Source organism: Oryctolagus cuniculus, chromosome 6 (genome assembly GCF_051225735.1).
Source record: "Oryctolagus cuniculus isolate XC-2025 breed Fujian yellow rabbit chromosome 6, ASM5122573v1, whole genome shotgun sequence".
Lineage (NCBI taxonomy): Eukaryota > Metazoa > Chordata > Mammalia > Lagomorpha > Leporidae > Oryctolagus > Oryctolagus cuniculus.
Window position 1 is genome coordinate 8,380,274 of NC_142872.1, and position 17,595 is coordinate 8,397,868.

At 48.2% G+C, this 17,595-nt stretch overlaps 1 long non-coding RNA gene across 10 annotated transcripts in view; it reads left to right on the forward strand.

The window, feature by feature from the left end:
• LOC149126003 (uncharacterized) overlaps nt 1-17,595 on the forward strand; it is a 611,412-nt gene that overhangs the window by 83,645 nt on the left and 510,172 nt on the right. The window contains exon 3 of one of the 10 annotated variants that reach the window (XR_016235128.1): nt 2,114-2,767. The exons of 8 other annotated variants lie outside the window; for them this stretch is intronic. This is a non-coding gene — a long non-coding RNA (uncharacterized LOC149126003). Of the gene's footprint in view, nt 1-2,110; nt 2,768-17,595 lie in introns of those variants that run through there. One more of the 10 variants, XR_016235116.1, reaches the window with a different exon arrangement.

Below are 17,595 nucleotides of genomic sequence, written 5' to 3' on the forward strand. Positions count from 1 at the left end.
ACCTTGGCAGGCATTCGCTGTAGGTGGTGAAAGCTGTGGAGAAACGCATGAGCGCCGTGTTCTGCAACAGCACATCCTCCTGCTTCAGCAGTGCTGCTGGTTTGACTTCCTGTAAGATCATCACGTGGCCAGCTGGCCTCTTGGAGTCACTCGGTCAATAAGCACTGGGTTCCCAGCCGGTACCGGGGCTCCGACGAGTCTGAGTCCGGGCCGAATGGGATGCTGTCCGGGCCCCACCGAGTCCCCTTCAGTGGAAGAAGAAGAACTGGTAACACAGCACCAGAGAAGGCAGCAGCCCCGCCAGCACTGCGGTGAGTGCGGTGCAGGTGGGAAGCCCTGGGCGTGGTTTCGGGGTCGGAGCCTCTCAACACGCGCCCCTGCACCCCTGCACTCCAGCAGTCTGGGGCCGTCTGATAGCACGGAGACCAGGTCAGTGGTGCTTTCTTAGATCTCTTACGGAGGCTTAAATGGAAAAAACGAACATAAAAATAGCACCTCGAGCTTTGCGTCCGATCGTGGCATATGGAAGCCAAAAATGCCCTTTGCTGGCAGCATCCTGGGCTCTGGGGCGGCCCTGCATCACTGCGGGTGGCTGGCAGGCGCCGCTGCGCTGGCCTCCCTGGGTCCCTCCTCTGTGCTTCCTGGGACAGTTTTCTGGGCTGCCTTGGTCCTCCCAGATGGGCAACAGAGCTCTCCCTTCACCCTTTGCAGGCTTGCGCGTCCTTAGCCTGTGCGTTTCGTTTTATATCAGCTTGAAATTGACATAAGGCAGGAAGCAGAAGGCTTGCGGATTTTTAATCTCTGGGTGGCTGGTTTCGCTTTCCTCTCAAGATAACCCCTGAGTGACTTCTTCCCGCCCCACCCTGTCCGTAAAGACCCGCCCAGTCCCCTTCAGCAGCCATCTGTCTTTCGTGTTATGTTTTACTGTCATAAATAAGACTCTTCTCTTGGTAAGAATGGCCTTCCCTTGCTTTTCCTTCAGTGTTCTACTGTTGTTACATGTGAGAGACAGGGATACAGAGAAGGAGATGGGGGGAGGCCCTGTTGCCTGGTTCCTTTCTCCAGTGCACACAGTGGTGGGGGCTGGGCTAGGGCTGGGGCCAGGAGCTGGGAAGGCCATCTGAGTTCTCACAAGCGGACACCAGGGACCCTGCTCCTGGGGCCTCTCAAGATGGGGCGGAGGTGGGGAGCTGGGTCAGCAGCCAGAGCTGGCTATGCAGCCTGTGTCCCTGACGTCCTAAGTGCCGATCGAAGTCCAGCCCCAGGGTGTGTCTCATTCTAGACACTCTGCCATACCCAGGAACACGAGTGCTTCCCGTTAGTTCTCCTGCTCTTCCACCGTCTACTCTCGGTGTCGCTCAAGTCAGTGCCTCACCCAGGAGCGTTTTTAAAAATGCTTCTTTGGTTCTAATGTCTGAGTATTTGTTTCCTCCTTTACAATTCATAAAGATTTTTTTCTTCACAATGTAAAGCTGCCCACTTCTAAAAAATATTTATTTATTTGAAAGGCAGAGTTTGAGAGAGACAGGGAGAGACAGAGAGCAGAGAGAGGTCTTCCATCTACTGGTTCACTCCCCAAGTGGCTGCCACAACAGGGGCTGGGGCCAGGCCAGAGCCAGGAGTCAGGAGCTTCCTCTGGGTCTCCCCTGTGAGTGGGGGGCCCAGTCGCTTGGGCCATGTTCTACTGATTCCTCAAGCAAATTGGCAGGGAGCTGGCTTGGAAGCAGAGCAGCCTGGGTTCGAACCAGTGCCTATGTGGGGGTGCTGGTGTCACAGGCAGGGGCTTAACTTGTTGCACCCCAGTGCCAGCCCAGAGCTTGGAGAGACGGAGAAGTTCTCCCTCTCTGAATCTGCCGCAGAACCAGGAGCTTGGGAGTCGGAGGGTCTTCTTAATGGGCTTCCTGGCCCATGGCCCTTGGTTTGCTGACTGCTCGTGCTGTACACTTGACAAATGACCGTGACAATTGCCAAAGCAATGCTTCCTCTGCCTTGCCCGTGTTTTGGCAGATTACAATTTTAATATCTTTATTCCCTTTCTTGGGAGAACATGTCAAGTGTTAGTATTTTTCTGTTTCTTAGCACCTAACATTGGCCTCAATTAAACGTTCAGCAGGCAGATCCAAAGGGAGAAGGAAGAAGCTGAGAGTGATGAGGAGAGACGCGAGAAGGCAGAGGGCACGGGCGCACAGTCGGACCGGACCATGGCTGTCGCGTGTCGCATCCCCCGAGTGGCACTGCTTGCGTGTGAGCCTTGGCGCTCAGAGAAGCCGGCCTTCGATGCCCTGTGCTTGTGAGGCTCCCTGCAGACAACTGTGGATCTCATCGGAACGGAAGACGTGGTCTCCGAATGGGCAGTGGCTGGAAATGCGTTTGTTTTGCATTAAATATAACATAAAATAGTATCTGGGAAGAGAAGCTCTGTGTTTGCACTGACAAGAGCATTTGCTTTATTTTGCAGTGTTAACTTGGTCAGCATGAGGCCCTGGGGTCAGGCTTGGTCCAGCTTACCTGTAAGCTCAACACACCAGGCCCCACCCGTTGCTCACTGCACCATGAATCCATTCTCTAAATGATGAGTGTGGCCGGCGCCGTGGCTCACTAGGCTAATCCTCCGCCTTGCGGCGCCGGCACACCGGGTTCTAGTCCTGGTCGGGGCGCCGGATTCTGTCCTGGTTGCCCCTCTTCCAGGCCAGCTCTCTGCTGTGGCCAGGGAGTGCAGTGGAGGATGGCCCAAGTGCTTGGGCCCTGCACCCCATGGGAGAGCAGGAGAAGCACCTGGCTCCTGCCTTCGGATCAGCGCAGTGTGCCGGCCGCAGCGGCCATTGGAGGGTGAACCAACAGCAAAGGAAGACCTCTCTCTCTGTCTCTCTCTCTCACTGTCCACTCTGCCTGTCAAAAAAAAAAAAAAAATGATGAGTGCATTCTCAGGGTCCACACAGGCCTCGGAAGTAGGATTGCTACCATCTGCAAGTCATCATGGTTCCACTTTGACCCAAGCTTTGAGTATTTCTCCAATGTCTCCTCCCCACTTTGTCACATTAGCCTTAAAAAAATCATATAGATGTCAAATTGTGTTTTTTCAAATAAACCCCCAAATGTGTAATGGCTCACGCATGATAAAGGCTGAGTTCTTGCTCATGCCCTGGACTGCTGGTGGTGGGCAGTACGTGGCTTATCTCCAAGCAATGATGGAAGAGTCTGGATTCGTTCCAAGTTTGGGCACTGGGCTGTTGCTGAGACTGGTTGAAAGTGTCACTTACCTGAGAGGTGTGTGTCTACACTCACGGGGCGTCTACACTGCCTGCGAGTGGTGCACATCTTTATCCTGGAGCCCACAGAGTGCCGCAGCCGCCAGAGAGCCTGGAAAAGGGGTTCTTGCTGGGGCCCCAGGGGGACTCCTGCTGTGGTGGGAGGGGGAACGGTGGGCTCTGCCGCTGCTCTGTGAATTTTTCCTTTCAGAAAAACCAGGTGCAGCTGTGGAGAGGAAGGTCTTGCGTGAGCGCGGCCAGGAGAGGCCATCGGGGTTTTGCTTCCCTGTCTGGTGTGAGTCAGGGAAGTAAATAGTAAATAGTAAACCAGGCAGCGAGCTGGTCTGATTCCCCTCAGTGTCGTCTGATTCTATGCCTGGATGAAAATGGCCATGAAGATGTTAATTCGGTGATGTCTGTGTTTCTAGTCTGACTCTCGCCACTCTTTTTAGGGGCTTGTCTGAACATTTTGAGAAAAGCTTTTGAACTTGGAGAATATGCAAATCAGATGTGTGGCATGAACTCAGGTTTAGTTCCTAGAACTCATTCTGTCAACTACTATTTACTAATTAGTTACTGTGTTTTATTGAATTAAAAACCCCTCGGGTGCATAGCACAGGGCGAGGTGCTACTGGGAAATCCAAGGTCGTTCTGTGCTCTGCAGGATCTTGAAGCTGGGTCAGAATATGGGGACAGAGTGAAAGAGAAAAACCACAGCAGAAGTGAAAGCCTTCTGGGGGCAGTCCTGCCTTGGCTTCTCTGGGTTTGTGTTTTCAGACTGAACAAAGTAACATGTCCATCGCCCTCATGCGAGCCGTGCGGTGGGGCTGAGGACGCTCAGGTATGGCACAGAGACTTCCCAGCTTTTAGGAGGCTTGGCCTTGAAGTCGTAATAAGGCACAGGGTCTCTGACTCCACTAACTTGACTTAAAGTCTCTCACGTCCCAAATAGCATCCAGGAAACATCAGTGCATCTCAAGTGACCATCAAATAAATCTCGACTGTGAGAACATCCTTCAGTTACAAGCCCACCACTAGATCAGTCTCCAAGGCACTGAAACAGTCGGACAGACAGACTTCTGCACTCCCATGTGTACTGTGGTGCAATTCAAACAGCAGCCTGAATAGCAAGTCAACCCAGGTGCCCAGCAGTGGGTGAATGGGCAAAGAAAAGGTGGTGTGTTGCTGGCGCCGCGGCTCACTAGGCTAATCCTCCGCCCAGCGGCGCTGGCACACCGGGTTCTAGTCCCGGTCAGGGCGCCGGATTCTGTCCCGGTTGCCCCTCTTCCAGGCCAGCTCTCTGCTGTGGCCAGGGAGTGCAGTGGAGGATGGCTCAAGTGCTTGGGCCTTGCACCTGCATGGGAGACCAGGAGAAATATCTGGCTCCTGGCTTAGGATCAGCGCGGTGCGCTGGCCACGGTGGCCATTGGAGGGTGAACCAATGGCAAAGGAAGACCTTTCTCTCTGTCTCTCTCTCTCTCACTGTCCACTCTGCCTGTCAAAAAAAAGAAAAGAAAAGGTGGTGTATTCCCACGATGGAGTAGTATTCAGCCATAGAAGGGTGAGACCCGGCTGTCTGCAACAGTGCGTATGATCTGGAGAACTTAATGATAAGTGAAACAGACACCAGAAAAACGACACTGTATAATTTCACTCACGTGGAGTGTGCGAAGGCTCATGTACACAGGGAATGAAGTGGTGGGAAGGGGAGAGGCTAGGGGAGTTGGGCAGGGGTACAAAGTTACGCGTGAGTGGGAGGAATCCAGAGCTTGGCTGACATTTGCTGTGGTCCTTAGGCTTTGGACCTGGTGTCTAATACAGCATACCCCGGAGCAGCTCACCTGCAGCAGGTTTAGCGCTAGGACACCTGGGGAGGCTGCTCCGTCCTGAATCTTCTGGAGGCTGCTCTGGTCAGTGGGAAAATGTGCTCATCTTGAAGAAACAACATGGAAGGCTTATCCTCCGTTGACTTAATTTTGTTTAGTAATTCATATTTTATTTTTAAAGATGTATTTATTTATTTGAAAGGTAGAGTTACAGAGGCACAGAGAGAGAGAGAGAGAGAGAGGTCTTCCATCTGCTGGTTCACTCTCCAGATGGCTGCAATGGCTGGAGCTGCGCTGATCCAAAGCTGGGAGCCAGGAGCTTCTTCCAGGTCTCCCACGTGGGTGCAGGGGCCCAAGGACCTGGGCTGCCATCCTCTGCTATTCCAGGCCATAGCAGAGAGCTGGATTAGAAGTGGAGCAACTGAGACTTGAACCAGTGCCCATATGGGATGCCAGCACTGCAGGTGGCAGTTTAACCCACCCTACCACAGTGTTGACCTACAGAAAGTCACATTCTATAACTGGCTGTCTTACAAGTTTTATGAAGACTTGTGCATGGTTTAGTTATTACTAATTTCTGAATGAATTTTGTCAATTAGAAAATTCACATTCATAAATTTTTTTTCTGAAACTTATTCAAGTTTGAAGACAAGGGGAAGATATTAGAAATGTTTAAAAACCTGAAAATATGAAAATATGAATTTTTTATTAAATATTTTAATTGTCATTGAATATAAAAATCTCTTCGGAATTTCTTTTTTTAAAGATTTCTTTTTCAAAAAAGATTTATTTACTTATTTGAGATATAGAGTTAGAGAAAGAAAGAGAGAGAGGCTTCCATTCGCTGGTTCACTCCCCAAATGGCCTCAATGGCCGAAACTGAGCTTATCTGTAGCCAGGAGCGGGCCATCTTCTACTGCTTTCCCAGCCCAGAGCAGAGAGCTGGATCGGAAGGGAAGCTGCCAGGACACGAACCAGTGTCCATATGGGAGGCTGACGCTACAGGCAGAGGCTTAGCCTACTCTGCCACAGCGCCAGCCCCTTTACTGGATTCCTGATACAGCTCTCCATAAGGTCACAGGGTTCGTTTCCTTGCATGTCTGCTCATTTAATGTTCTTTCCACTCGGAATCATTTATCTCTTTCAATACCTGTTCATGAGTGTCAGTCAAAAATCAAATACATAAATCAAAGCTGCATAATTCCAGCAATGCTATGTAATTGTCTTAAACGTGAATACAGAAATATTCTAAATACATTTTAGTCCCAAAATAGGTGGATCTCAAAGGCTAGGGATGTTGTACCATATCAGCGCCTGAAGAGAGCTCTGCTTCAGTTTCTAGAGCATGATGTCCTGAGAGGTGGAGGTCATCATGGGGACGTATTCTTTCCAGGTGGTAAAACGGCAGAGCCTGTAAACAGCTATGTAAATGAGCGATGTAAAAATCGACGACTGTAGGCTCGGTGTGGCTTTCTTCCGAGTATTCAGTGCCTTGGAGCTCGCGAGGGCTTTGCAGCATCTGTTGAGAAACAGGTGCGCTGAGACACCCTGAAGACAACCGCAGCAGCGTTACCCGTGGTCTCCTGTGACGTAGGAGAAACACCAAGAGCGCCGTAGCCGTGCGCACGTTAGAACGGCTCGAGGGGCCTGCAGCTCCTGCCGTGCGCGATCCTGAATGTGTTCCGTGGGATGAGGCCTTCTCCAAGGCGGGAGTGTTGGAGCGCTGAGAGTGTTAGGCTGTCCCCGCATCCTCGCAGCGTGCAGAGCCAGGGAAGAGCCAGGGCAGGCCTGCTCGTGGGAGAAGTGTCTGCAGTGCACACTGCGTGGGAAGGAAAAACCATTTCCGGAATGGAGTCTCTGCTTCCTGACCACCCGTCTCAACCGAGATCAGGCCAGAGCCAGATGTGGCCGACACTGCACTTGGTGGAGACCTGCCCCAAGAACGGGGATGAGGGTTTCACTGCAAATGTCCCGCCTTTGCCTCGTAACTCTTTGTTTGCTTTATCCAGTAGTTGTTCCTCTGTCTGCAGTTCACCCAGAGCATCCTGGTCGTGTCATTTGGTAGATGAAAGTCTTTGTAGAAGGCACGTAATATGCACGTGGCATGTAAGAGACAAACGGGCGATGGGGAATTCAGCTCTCCTTCGGACGCTCTAAGAAAGACCTCCAAGCTCATTTATTTGTCACGAGATGAGAAGATGGGATCGCGCCCGTCAGTATGACATAAACAGAAACTCGCTCCCTAATAAATATTCGGCAGTTGCTGATAGCTGACAGAACACAGCGCCGTGGCCGTCACGCGGAAGGATGGGGACTGTTTGTGCTCCGTCAGTTTCGTGCATCCCTTCTTCTCTTGGGCTGGCTCTCCAGGGAACTGTGCAGCGGTGCCCGGCTGTCTGCTCGGGAAGCCTGGGCAGAGCCTGCCATGGGTCGTCTTGTCTTCCTGTGCTTGCTTCTGCTATGGGCTCGTTTCAGGTAAGGCGCTCACTGAGGCCCACTGAGAAGTGACTTTTGAGTAGGGATCGTGGGGAATGGAGGGCCCTGGTCCCCTGGACCTGTAGGGCAGCAAGCGGCCATCCAGGCTGAGAAGTGGCAGATGCAAATGCGCTGGATCTGGTAGGTGTAATGGTCCTTAGGTTATGCAGCATTTATTGAAAACTTCATTCCCTTAGACACCAGTTACTGATGGAGAGGGAGAACCATCTTCCTTCTGCTCTACACTCCCCGAATGCCCGCCACGGTCAGCTAGACCAGGCCACGGCCGGGAACTGAGAGCTCCATGCAGCCTTCCACACGGGTGGCAGGGACCCGAGTACTGGGCTGTCACCCTCTGCGTCCTGGGGCTAGACTCAGCAGAGCAGGTGCTGGTGTAACCAGGGGCTCCGGGAGGGGATCGGGCACCCCACGTGGCCGCTCAGCCGGCACAGCACAAGGCCAGCCCGACGTTGAACGGTTCATAAAGCTCTGGGTTAAGCACAAGACGATACTAAGATGAACCCTGTATACAAATTAAGCTGAATCCCATGAACTTTCAAACTCACAAGCATGGATAAAGTCCTTAAAATACCAGCAGGCCGCTTGCTTGCTCCGCTCCACCCACAAGATGCTTCTGGCTTTTACCAGCTCCCGCCAGACACCGTCCTGCTTCCCGCCTTTGCACCTGTTCCCCCTGCCGGGAGTGCACACGGAGGAGTGAACGGCCAGGGAGCCACAGGTGGATACCCCGACTGCCTGCAGGAGCTTCTTGCATGTGGCCCTTCCACTGCCGCCGTGCTCGGTCACCCTGTCTAAAGGGCCACCCCCTCATTGCTCCTCCTCCCTCCCTCCTGCTTTGGGATGCCTGTGATCTCGCGCATGTAACACACCACGTGCTGGCTTTCTGTTGCTCCTTGTCTGTCTCCTGTGCTGAAATGCAGACTCTGTGAAGGTCGACGGCTCCTTTGTCTGTGTTTTGTTTCTCTCATGCCCAGACCGTTCCTGGCACGTGGCAGATACTCCGTTCGTACTTTTAGTTGAATAAGTACAAGCATTATATTCAAAATACAGAGTGCATGACAGTATGTCACTCTGTGTATGGCACGACGGCTTGATTGTGTGTTAAACTTCCCCTGAAAGGGAGCAGGAAAGAAGAGAAACTGTTGGTTGAATGAGGGCCCTAGGACAGGCTGACTGGGGAGGGAGATTGCTTATTGTGTATTTTGAATTGCATTTCAACTCTTAACTTTGTGAGTTAATGACCTATTCAAAATATGTTAAAAATAAACTTCCACTAAATAATTTCAACACATAATGGAAGAAAGTTATGAATGCAAGGAAGAAGCAGGGCCAATGCTGTCGGCATTCCGGGAGCCCACACTGGCAGGGAAGCGTGGGTGGCGGGGCCAAACCTGCGGTGCGGGGGCGGGGCTGTGCTGGGCGGGGGCAGGAGAGCCCCACCTGCCATTTGGGTGCAACACCCACAGGGTGTCAATGGGGTACAGATATAGTTTTGCTTAATTGCAAGTGAGCCCTTAAGAAATTGGAAAAAAAAATTTTTTGTGGGTAGTTAGGAACAGAATTGTGCACTCCTCAAAGTGCCAAGATGGGGAACTGGATTTGAATTTATAAAATAATTTGACTCCTAATAATAACAGTACAACAGTAGCTCTGAAATTCTATGGCACTATTAAGCTGAGCATGAAAAAATAATAGAGGTGTAGGGGCTGGCACTGTGGCGCAGTGTGTTAAAGCCACTGCCTACAGTGCGGGCATCTCATATGAGTGCAGGTTAGATTCTCAGCTGCTCAACTTCCAATCCAGCTCCCTGCTAATGCGCTTGGGAAAGCAGCAGAGGATGGCCCATGTCCTTGGGCCCCTGTACCCATGTGAGAGACATGGAGGAAGCTCCTGGCTCCTGGCTTCTGGCTTCAGTCTCACCCATTCCTGCTGTTGAGGCCATTTGAGGAGCGCACCAGCAGGTAGAACTCCTCCCCTCCCCCCATCCCCTCTCTCATTCACTTTCACTCTCTGTCTATCCTTCTCTCTCTCTCTCTCTAACTATGCTTTTCAAATAAAATCTTTAAACAAAGTAGACACATAGGAAAGATGGAGTTAGATAGCACCATACTGTAGGGAGCTTGGAAGGAAGACAAAATCAGACATTTAACTCATGTCTGAATTTTCCAAATTTGTATTTTTTCTCACAGAACTTATGTTGCATATTCACTGTGAAAATATTGAGTTGATGTGACACAAATGAAGGGAAGCTAAGTCTTTGTTGTCAGTCAGCCTCCTTAGAGGTGGCCGTATTCTTGTAGTTCCACGTTTGTATTTTGTCACCTGAATCTGTAATTATAGATTCCATTGAAAAATTCGATTCCTGTTTTGCAATTTACTACACTGACATCACTGTGTATGAATTCATATGGGGATAACATCTTTATTTTATAGTATTTAATGCCCCATTAAGGGACATAATGTGATTATTTTAACCAATTGAGCATAAGAGGATAATGACTTTTTTAGTGTTTGTTATTTAAAGACAATAAATAGTTCCAGTTTAGAAGACCTTCAGCTTTTCCTCCACATTTTTTGCTGTCACCCTTGCATTCTTGGATTTCATGAAGTTCAGAGTTGGTGTAAAGGTGGACTCTATCATTACTTACCCAGCTTAGAAATTCTAGCAGTGTTACAGAAAACTGGCAACCAAACCTCTGTTTCAGTTATCTGCTGTGATGTCACAACCACTCCAAATTTGTGGCCTTTAAGAAAAATTGATTTCTTCCTGGTCCTGTGGCTTGAGTGCAGGTAGATGGGTGGTTCTCGCCTGCGACTGCTCATGCATTGTAGGCAGGCGGTGCCTGGGGCCAGGGTCATCTGAAGGGTCAGCCGCACAGGTGCCACAGGACACTGCCTTGGCCACAGTCAAGTGCGCCCTGCTTGCTGCTCTCCCCTTACTCGCTTTCTCTCCACATGACTTGGGCGTCCTAAAGAGTGTCGCACCAGCACTTGCACTTCATGCATGTTAGCTCTCAAAAAGCAGCCAACAGAAGCTGCAGGACATTAAAGGGCTATGCCAAGATTTTGCACCATTTCACGTCTGCCATTTGCTCTCGGTCCAGGCAGTCCCAGGGCTTGTCTGGGTTCCATGAAGTGGAGAGGCTAATTCTTGATGGAGGAGTGTCAGGGTCACAGTTTGGAAGAATGTGAAGATTCTGAGAGATACAGTATTGAGGCTTTTGAAAATACAGTCTTCCATGTGTTACGTGTGTATCTCTTAGGCCTGAAACTTGTACCCTACCCTCTGATAAAAACCAATGCTTTACCTAGTTGCTGCAGAATGAACCTGGCACCATTGTTACCCTGTCACTGTGTTGTCTGTACTTCTCGATAGTTCCTCTCTGCGTATCCTGTAGAGTAGTTGTAACGACTCCTTCCCTAAATGTTTTTCAACACCCACTCTTCACACAGAGATGGACTTACATGCTTCAGACTTTTGCACTGTCTACCATCTAACAAGTGAAGTAGAGAAAAGAGGTATCTGCACAGACATAACGCAGTGCTCATGAACAAATCGAGAGGTCCGGGACGGTTGGTGCCCAAATGGGAAAAGGGTCAGCAACAGGTTAATAGCCGAGATGACCAAGATGAGGCTGGGAGATAAATTAGCATTACCCAGTGCTGGCAGGGCACTTGGAGAGGGAGAGAACTATGCAGATATGAAAGAGGTGGCAAGAATGACATTAGCAACTTTGCGTAGAAAAACAAAGTGTTATTTCCGTGGCTAGTGATAGAAACTCATTTCAAATTGATGCACATGGGCTCACGTAATTGTAAATTTGGGGAAATAGTGGATTTAGGCCTGGCCAGATCCCATATGTTGGTCAGAATTCTGTGCCTTTGTGGGCATGGTCCTGCTTTAAGCTGTTTTAGCCACTTTCTCGAATGCTGTCCACATGCATCACTGGACGCTCTGGGTTTCCACAGTACCAGCTTAGAAGACTCGGATGAAAGAGTGAGTGTTTCCCAAACTCTGCCCACACTGCCTGGTGTTGCTCTGATTGGTCAGTTTCAGTCATAATCCCACCCCTGCGCTGCTCCCTGAGCAGTGGTGTCAAACTGGTCAGGCCTGCGTCACAGCCTCCCCTGAGGCTTAGCCCCACCCACACCTCAGCTGTTGGAGGGCAGGAAGGAGCTCTTTCTCCATAGGAAACTCAGGATGCTTTTAGGAACGCAGGGGCACGGGAGCCTGGAAGTCAGAGAAAGCAGTCCTCGTCACGGCATTATCCGCTTGGCCCCGTGTGCTGGTCAGCAGTGCGGATCTGCTGTTTTCCCATTGCACTTTCCTACCTGCACCTGTTACGCGCCTGCGCCAGCCCTCTCAGAGACTTGGAGAAGCTTCCTCTGTCTTTTCTCTGTCCTGGAAGCTGTGAGAGAGATGCTCCCGTTTCTGAGGGGTACGTTAGGAGCGGACGTTCTCGGCTTGCACTGTACATTCCACACACACGCATGCGTTGTGTGTGATATGCATGTGTTACACATGACATTGTTGTCATGCATCCCAGAGCAGGCGCTACATCTCATTTTGCTCATTTGCCCCAAGTCCAGGGGCAGCTGTCTGTACACAACATGGGCTGTCATTTGGAAGACAGGGGTCCTAACCACCCTTTAGGTTACCCCATGGAAATGGAGGCGGTTTTGAGGGAAAGTCATTCAATAAAATGGCTTGTGATTATTTTGGAAGAACACAGTTTGAACTCATCGAAAGATTTACATATCAGCTCCCTGTGGCAAGACCTAGTGTGGTCTCCCTGCTCCCTGTGGGAAGACAAAGTGTGGTCTCCCAATGTTTCTATCTTGTTCTATAGGGGTTACTAATCCATCCATCCATCCATCCATTCATGCTATTTTTTAAAAGATTTATTTATTTGGCAGAATGACAGAGAGAGAAACAGAGAGAGAGATCGATCCATCTGTATTCCAAACACTGATTCACTCTCCTAATATCCGTAATAGCCAGGACTGGAACAGGTTGAAGCGAGGGGCCACGAGCTTCCTCTGTGTCTTCCACATGGGTGTAAGGGCCCAAGTACTTGAGCCAACTTTGATTATTTTCCCAAGGCACATTAGCAAGCAGCTGGATCAGAAGTAGAGCAGCCAGGACTTGAACTGGCACCTGTATGGGATGCTGGCATCAGAGGCAGTAGCTTAACCCACTGCACCACAGCACCAACCCCCATGCTATGTCTGGATTAGGATCTTTGGGACCTTTATTTAGCCTGTGAGTGAAGTGCAGGTCCTCTAGGCAGGTCCTCACTGCACCTTCTCTGGGTCAGTTTCTCCTGTTTCCCACGCATCTCATTGCTTTCCTGTTCCTTCCTTGTCCTTTCGTGTCTTCCCCTCATCATTCCATGCACTGTGTATCATTCCTTCTCAGTTTATTGAGTTAATTAGTATTATACATAAATTTTATTCAGTCACATGGTTTCTAAGCTGTCTTTGAAAGATAGGGGGCTGGCACTGTGGCATAGTAGGTTAAGTATCCACCTGAGGTACCGGTATCCCATATGGTTCGAGTTCTACCTGCTCTACTTCCAATCCAGCTCCATGCTAATGGCCTGGGAAGCAGTGGAAGATGGCCCAAGAGCTTGGGCCCCTGCATGCATCTGGGAGACCTGGAGGAAGCTCCTGGCTTTGGATGGGGCCAGCTCTGGCTTTTGCAGCCAATTGGGGAGTGAACCAGTGGATGGAAGATTTTCTCTCTCTCTCTCTCTCTCTCTCTCTCTCTGTGTGTGTGTGTGTGTGTGTGTGTCTGAAACTCTGCAGTTCAAATAAATAAATAAAGCTTTTAAAAAAGGAAATACATAGGTTTAAAATTGTTGAAAGCTCTGTAGTCTTCCTTTATCCAGAGAGTGAATGAGTACAACCTATTTATCTATCAACTGATAACCCTGAGTGATCATCTAGAAACAGAATCCAAATAAAAAAAGGAGTATAGAAACTCTTGTGAACATCTATCTGATGGTCCTTTGTCTCATGGGAAATAGAGAAATTTGGTCTAACAACCTATTTCTAAGGGTAGTATTTTTTATAATGTAAAAAACACTACCTATGTAAAATCCCCACTCCAGGGTAAAATGTTCTCTCAAATAATTTAAAATTTCAAATATTTTACCATAATTTGTTAAAAGTTAAAAATCATACATTATTTGTTAATAATGAAATAAAATTACACTGTAAATTTTCTTATAGCAAATCTAAATAAAATTGACTAGGATTCTTATTTTTATCTCATTCAAATATTATTAATCTGGCAAAAGAATGTATTCCAACATGTTTCCTTGATCAGCACAGGCCTAATTTTTTTCTTATTTAACGTCTATATGACAACTAGATTATCATATGAAGAATAATAAAACTATCTCATTTATAAATTTGTATCTTTGTTGCTGACACAAATACCTTAGATTTTATCTATCTTGTTACTTATTTTTTCATATATATATATATATATATAATCTTCATGCATTTCATAAATAAAAGTTTAGGAACAGTGTGATTCTACCCTACCCTCTCTCCCACCTGCACTCCTACGTTTCTTCTTCCTCCCTCTCCTATTTACATTCTTATTTTTTTACAAATATCTATTTTCAATGAACTTTATACACCTGAGATTAACCCTATACCAACTACAGGGTTCAGTAAATAGTTTGAAAAAAAAAAAAAGAAAACTGTTCCTCAACAGTCGAGACAAGTGTTCAAAGTCACTGCATCACAAAGCATCAATTTCACTTCTGTAGATGACCTTTTAGGTGCTCTATTGGTTACCACAGATCAGGGAGATTTTAAGGTATTTGTCTTTTTGGACTGGCTTATTTCAGTAAGAATGATGTTTTCCAGTTGCATCCATTTTGTTGCAAGTGATAGAATTTTCTTTATTTCTTACTGCTATATAGAATTCCATGGTGTACATACCTTATAATTTCTTTATCCAGTCTTCAGTTGATGGGCATCTGGGTTGATTCCATATCTTAGCTGTTGTGAATTGAGCTGCAGTAAACAAGATGGTACAGAAATCTTTAATATGCTGTTTTCATCTCCTTTGGGTAAATTCCCAGGAGTGGGATGGCTGGATCGTATGGTAGGACTATACTCAGATTTCTAGGGTATCTCCATACTGTCCTCCACAGTGGCTATGCCAGTTTCCATTCCCAGCAATGGTGGATTAGGTACCTTTTTCCCCACATCCTTGGCAGCGTCTATTGTTGATTTCTGTATGGTAAGCCATTCTAACTGGGGTGAGTGTAATCCTCACTGTGGTTTAGACTTGCATTTCCCTGACAGCTGGTGATCCTGAGCATTTTTTCATGTGTCTGCTGGCCATTGGAATTTCCTCTTTTGAAAAATGCCTGTTCAAATCCTTTGCCCATTTCTTAACTGGATTGTTTGTTTTGTTGTTATAGAGTTTCTTGAACTTTTTATAGATTCTGGATATTGGACCTTCATCAGTTGCATAGTTTACAAATGATTTAGCCCATTCTGTTGAGTGCCTCTTCGCTTTGCTGAACGTTTTCTTTGCAGTGCAGAAGCTTCTCATTTGCTCATTATTTTTCCTTTTGTTTTATTGGGAACTTTTACGTTGTCCTGTAGTCATATACCTGTGTGCGTAGGTGTGGTAAATGCAGATATCTTACACCAAAGAGGAACAAATCAAATGTTCGTATCATATGGTAACACAAGCTTCAACCCCATCCTGCAGTACAGCGGCCACACAACAGACACTGCTGCACTCAAGAATCTCAGTGTCCTGTGTGCAAACTGTCACCGCCAGGCGCCTTTGCTGAGAGTATGTTACCATTTATAAAGAGAGTTTGTGGGATGCAATATGTGGCCTCATACTTCAGTGTCACACGGACCCGGGTCCATGTAGGCCACAACAGGGGAATTAAGGAAGAGTAGTGAGCACCTGCTGTGCGGAGCTGACAGTCCTGTTGGAGCGGCTGTGAGTGAGTGTCCAGTGGTGCTTTTCTGTACTGTCCGTTGTTTCTAAAAATCATTTTAAGTGTGTGTGTGTGTGGGGGGGAGGGTGAAATGAATGTAATTAAATGACTTCAATGAAACAAATTCACTCAGTTCTCCATTAAAAAAAAACCTCTCCTTAAATGTAAGGAGATCTGTGGTTTACATTCCCCAAACTTAGTTCACAGCAGAGTTGAGATGAATCCGCGTTACGGATGCATCTGTTGTTCTGCTTCCCTGCCCCGTTTCCCTAAGTGGCCTGGAGAGATGGAAGTGGACCTTCCCCATCAGCCTGTCCTGGAGCAGGGACGTACACACGGGCAGCCCCGTCTGTGTCTCCAGTAATTAATTAGCATCAGTTGTCTCGCTGACAGCTGGGGCCGCATTTAGCCAACCAGCTGCCCCGTGTTGCACAGTGCTGTGTTTGTTCAGAGTCCCTCGGGTGGTGCTTGCTGTGTGGAAGAGAACAGCAGTTGTGGCACCATTTGTGTCCGCATAGATGCTTTATGGCTTGTGCGTGAAGACTATGGCAACCCGTCAGGGCCCGTGAATGCCTGGTCAGTGCCGTGGGCTGGCTCGGTGGACGTGAGCCGAGAGAACAGGAAATGATTAAACCACAAGGGGGAGTTCAATAGAATACCCAACAACATGGCGTTCAAGTGTGAAGTTGTTTCAACACTTATTTAATTATTTCGCTCATTAGGAGTTTCTTGTGGCAATTTTAGGTGGAAGTTCAGGACCCCTGCAAGTCTGTGTGCCCAGCTATAGAAAATGGTTTGGTACAAAACATGGCTGGTCAGGCTGTGACAAACGTAATTAACAGGGCGTAGCCTGTTACTGGATCTCATTGCTCTCCGAGTTCGGCATGCAATATCCGGTGGGTGGCCTTATCAGTTTCTTTAAATATTAGCAACATACTCCTTCCTAATGCAGCAGGTCAGATCTGAGCTGGAAGGGCCCTGGTAGGGAGCGGAAAGCCTCAACTTTGCTACCCAAACAAAAGCTCTCAAATATAAGTGGCTGAGGGCGAATGCATTCATAACGTTCAAGAAAGTTCGGGTAACTGGGGGCTGCCCTTGACCTAAATTTTCTGCTGGTGTGTACAGCGTGGGCTTTTGGACTGATTGGCAGCATGTTGCGTTGTGAGCGAGTACTGTTTGCCTTTCCTTGGATGCCCTTCAGATACACTTGTTCATCTCCCCCGGCAGCTCTGGTTCTGAGAGTTGTTCTTTATGCATTGGGTATTAATTCAAATGAATGCAGGGCTGGGGGTGGGGAGGAGTCTCAGGGGTCAGTGTGAAGTTCACACGAGCTCTGTCTTGTCTGCAGTGTTTTGTAAAGCCTGGTCAGATTTATCAGAGGCAAGCTCAAGTGTGTGTGTTCTGGGACTGGCTAGTTGCTGCGAATTTCTTTTTGAAATGATTCCTGCCATGAGTGTCAACATTTATTTCTTTTAAATATCCAGGAGGTGTCTTTGAAACATTTATTTATTTGAGAGAGAGAGCGGAGGGGTGTGGATGTCGGGGGTTGGGGGAAAGAGTGAGGCAGAGACAGCGCTCATCCTCCGCTTCACCTGCCAAAGGTCTGCAGCATCTGGGGCTGGGCCAGGCAAGGTCATAGCCAGAGCCGAGAACAGAATGTGGATCTCGCGTGCGGGAGCAGGGACTCCGCTAACTGAGCTATCACCAACTGTCTCCCTGAGTGTCCCTAACAGAAAATTGGCATCCGAAATGGAACTTGCACTTGCACTTAAACCCAGGCTCTCTAAGTGGGATGCAGGGGTCCCTGTTGGCAACTTAACCATTGATCCAAGATTTATTAAGGTTCAATCCCGACAGCCTTGTAGGTAGTATTTAAACATCTTTTTGATAATAACAACAATGCATATAAGGACCTGTAATCATGGTTCACATGTGTGTGTGCGTGTGTGTGTGTTTACTAAGTGTGTAGATCCATAGTTGGTTTCAAGCCTGTGTCTGTGAACTTAGATTCACGTTTTAGAAGACTTCTTTGAATTATGAGTC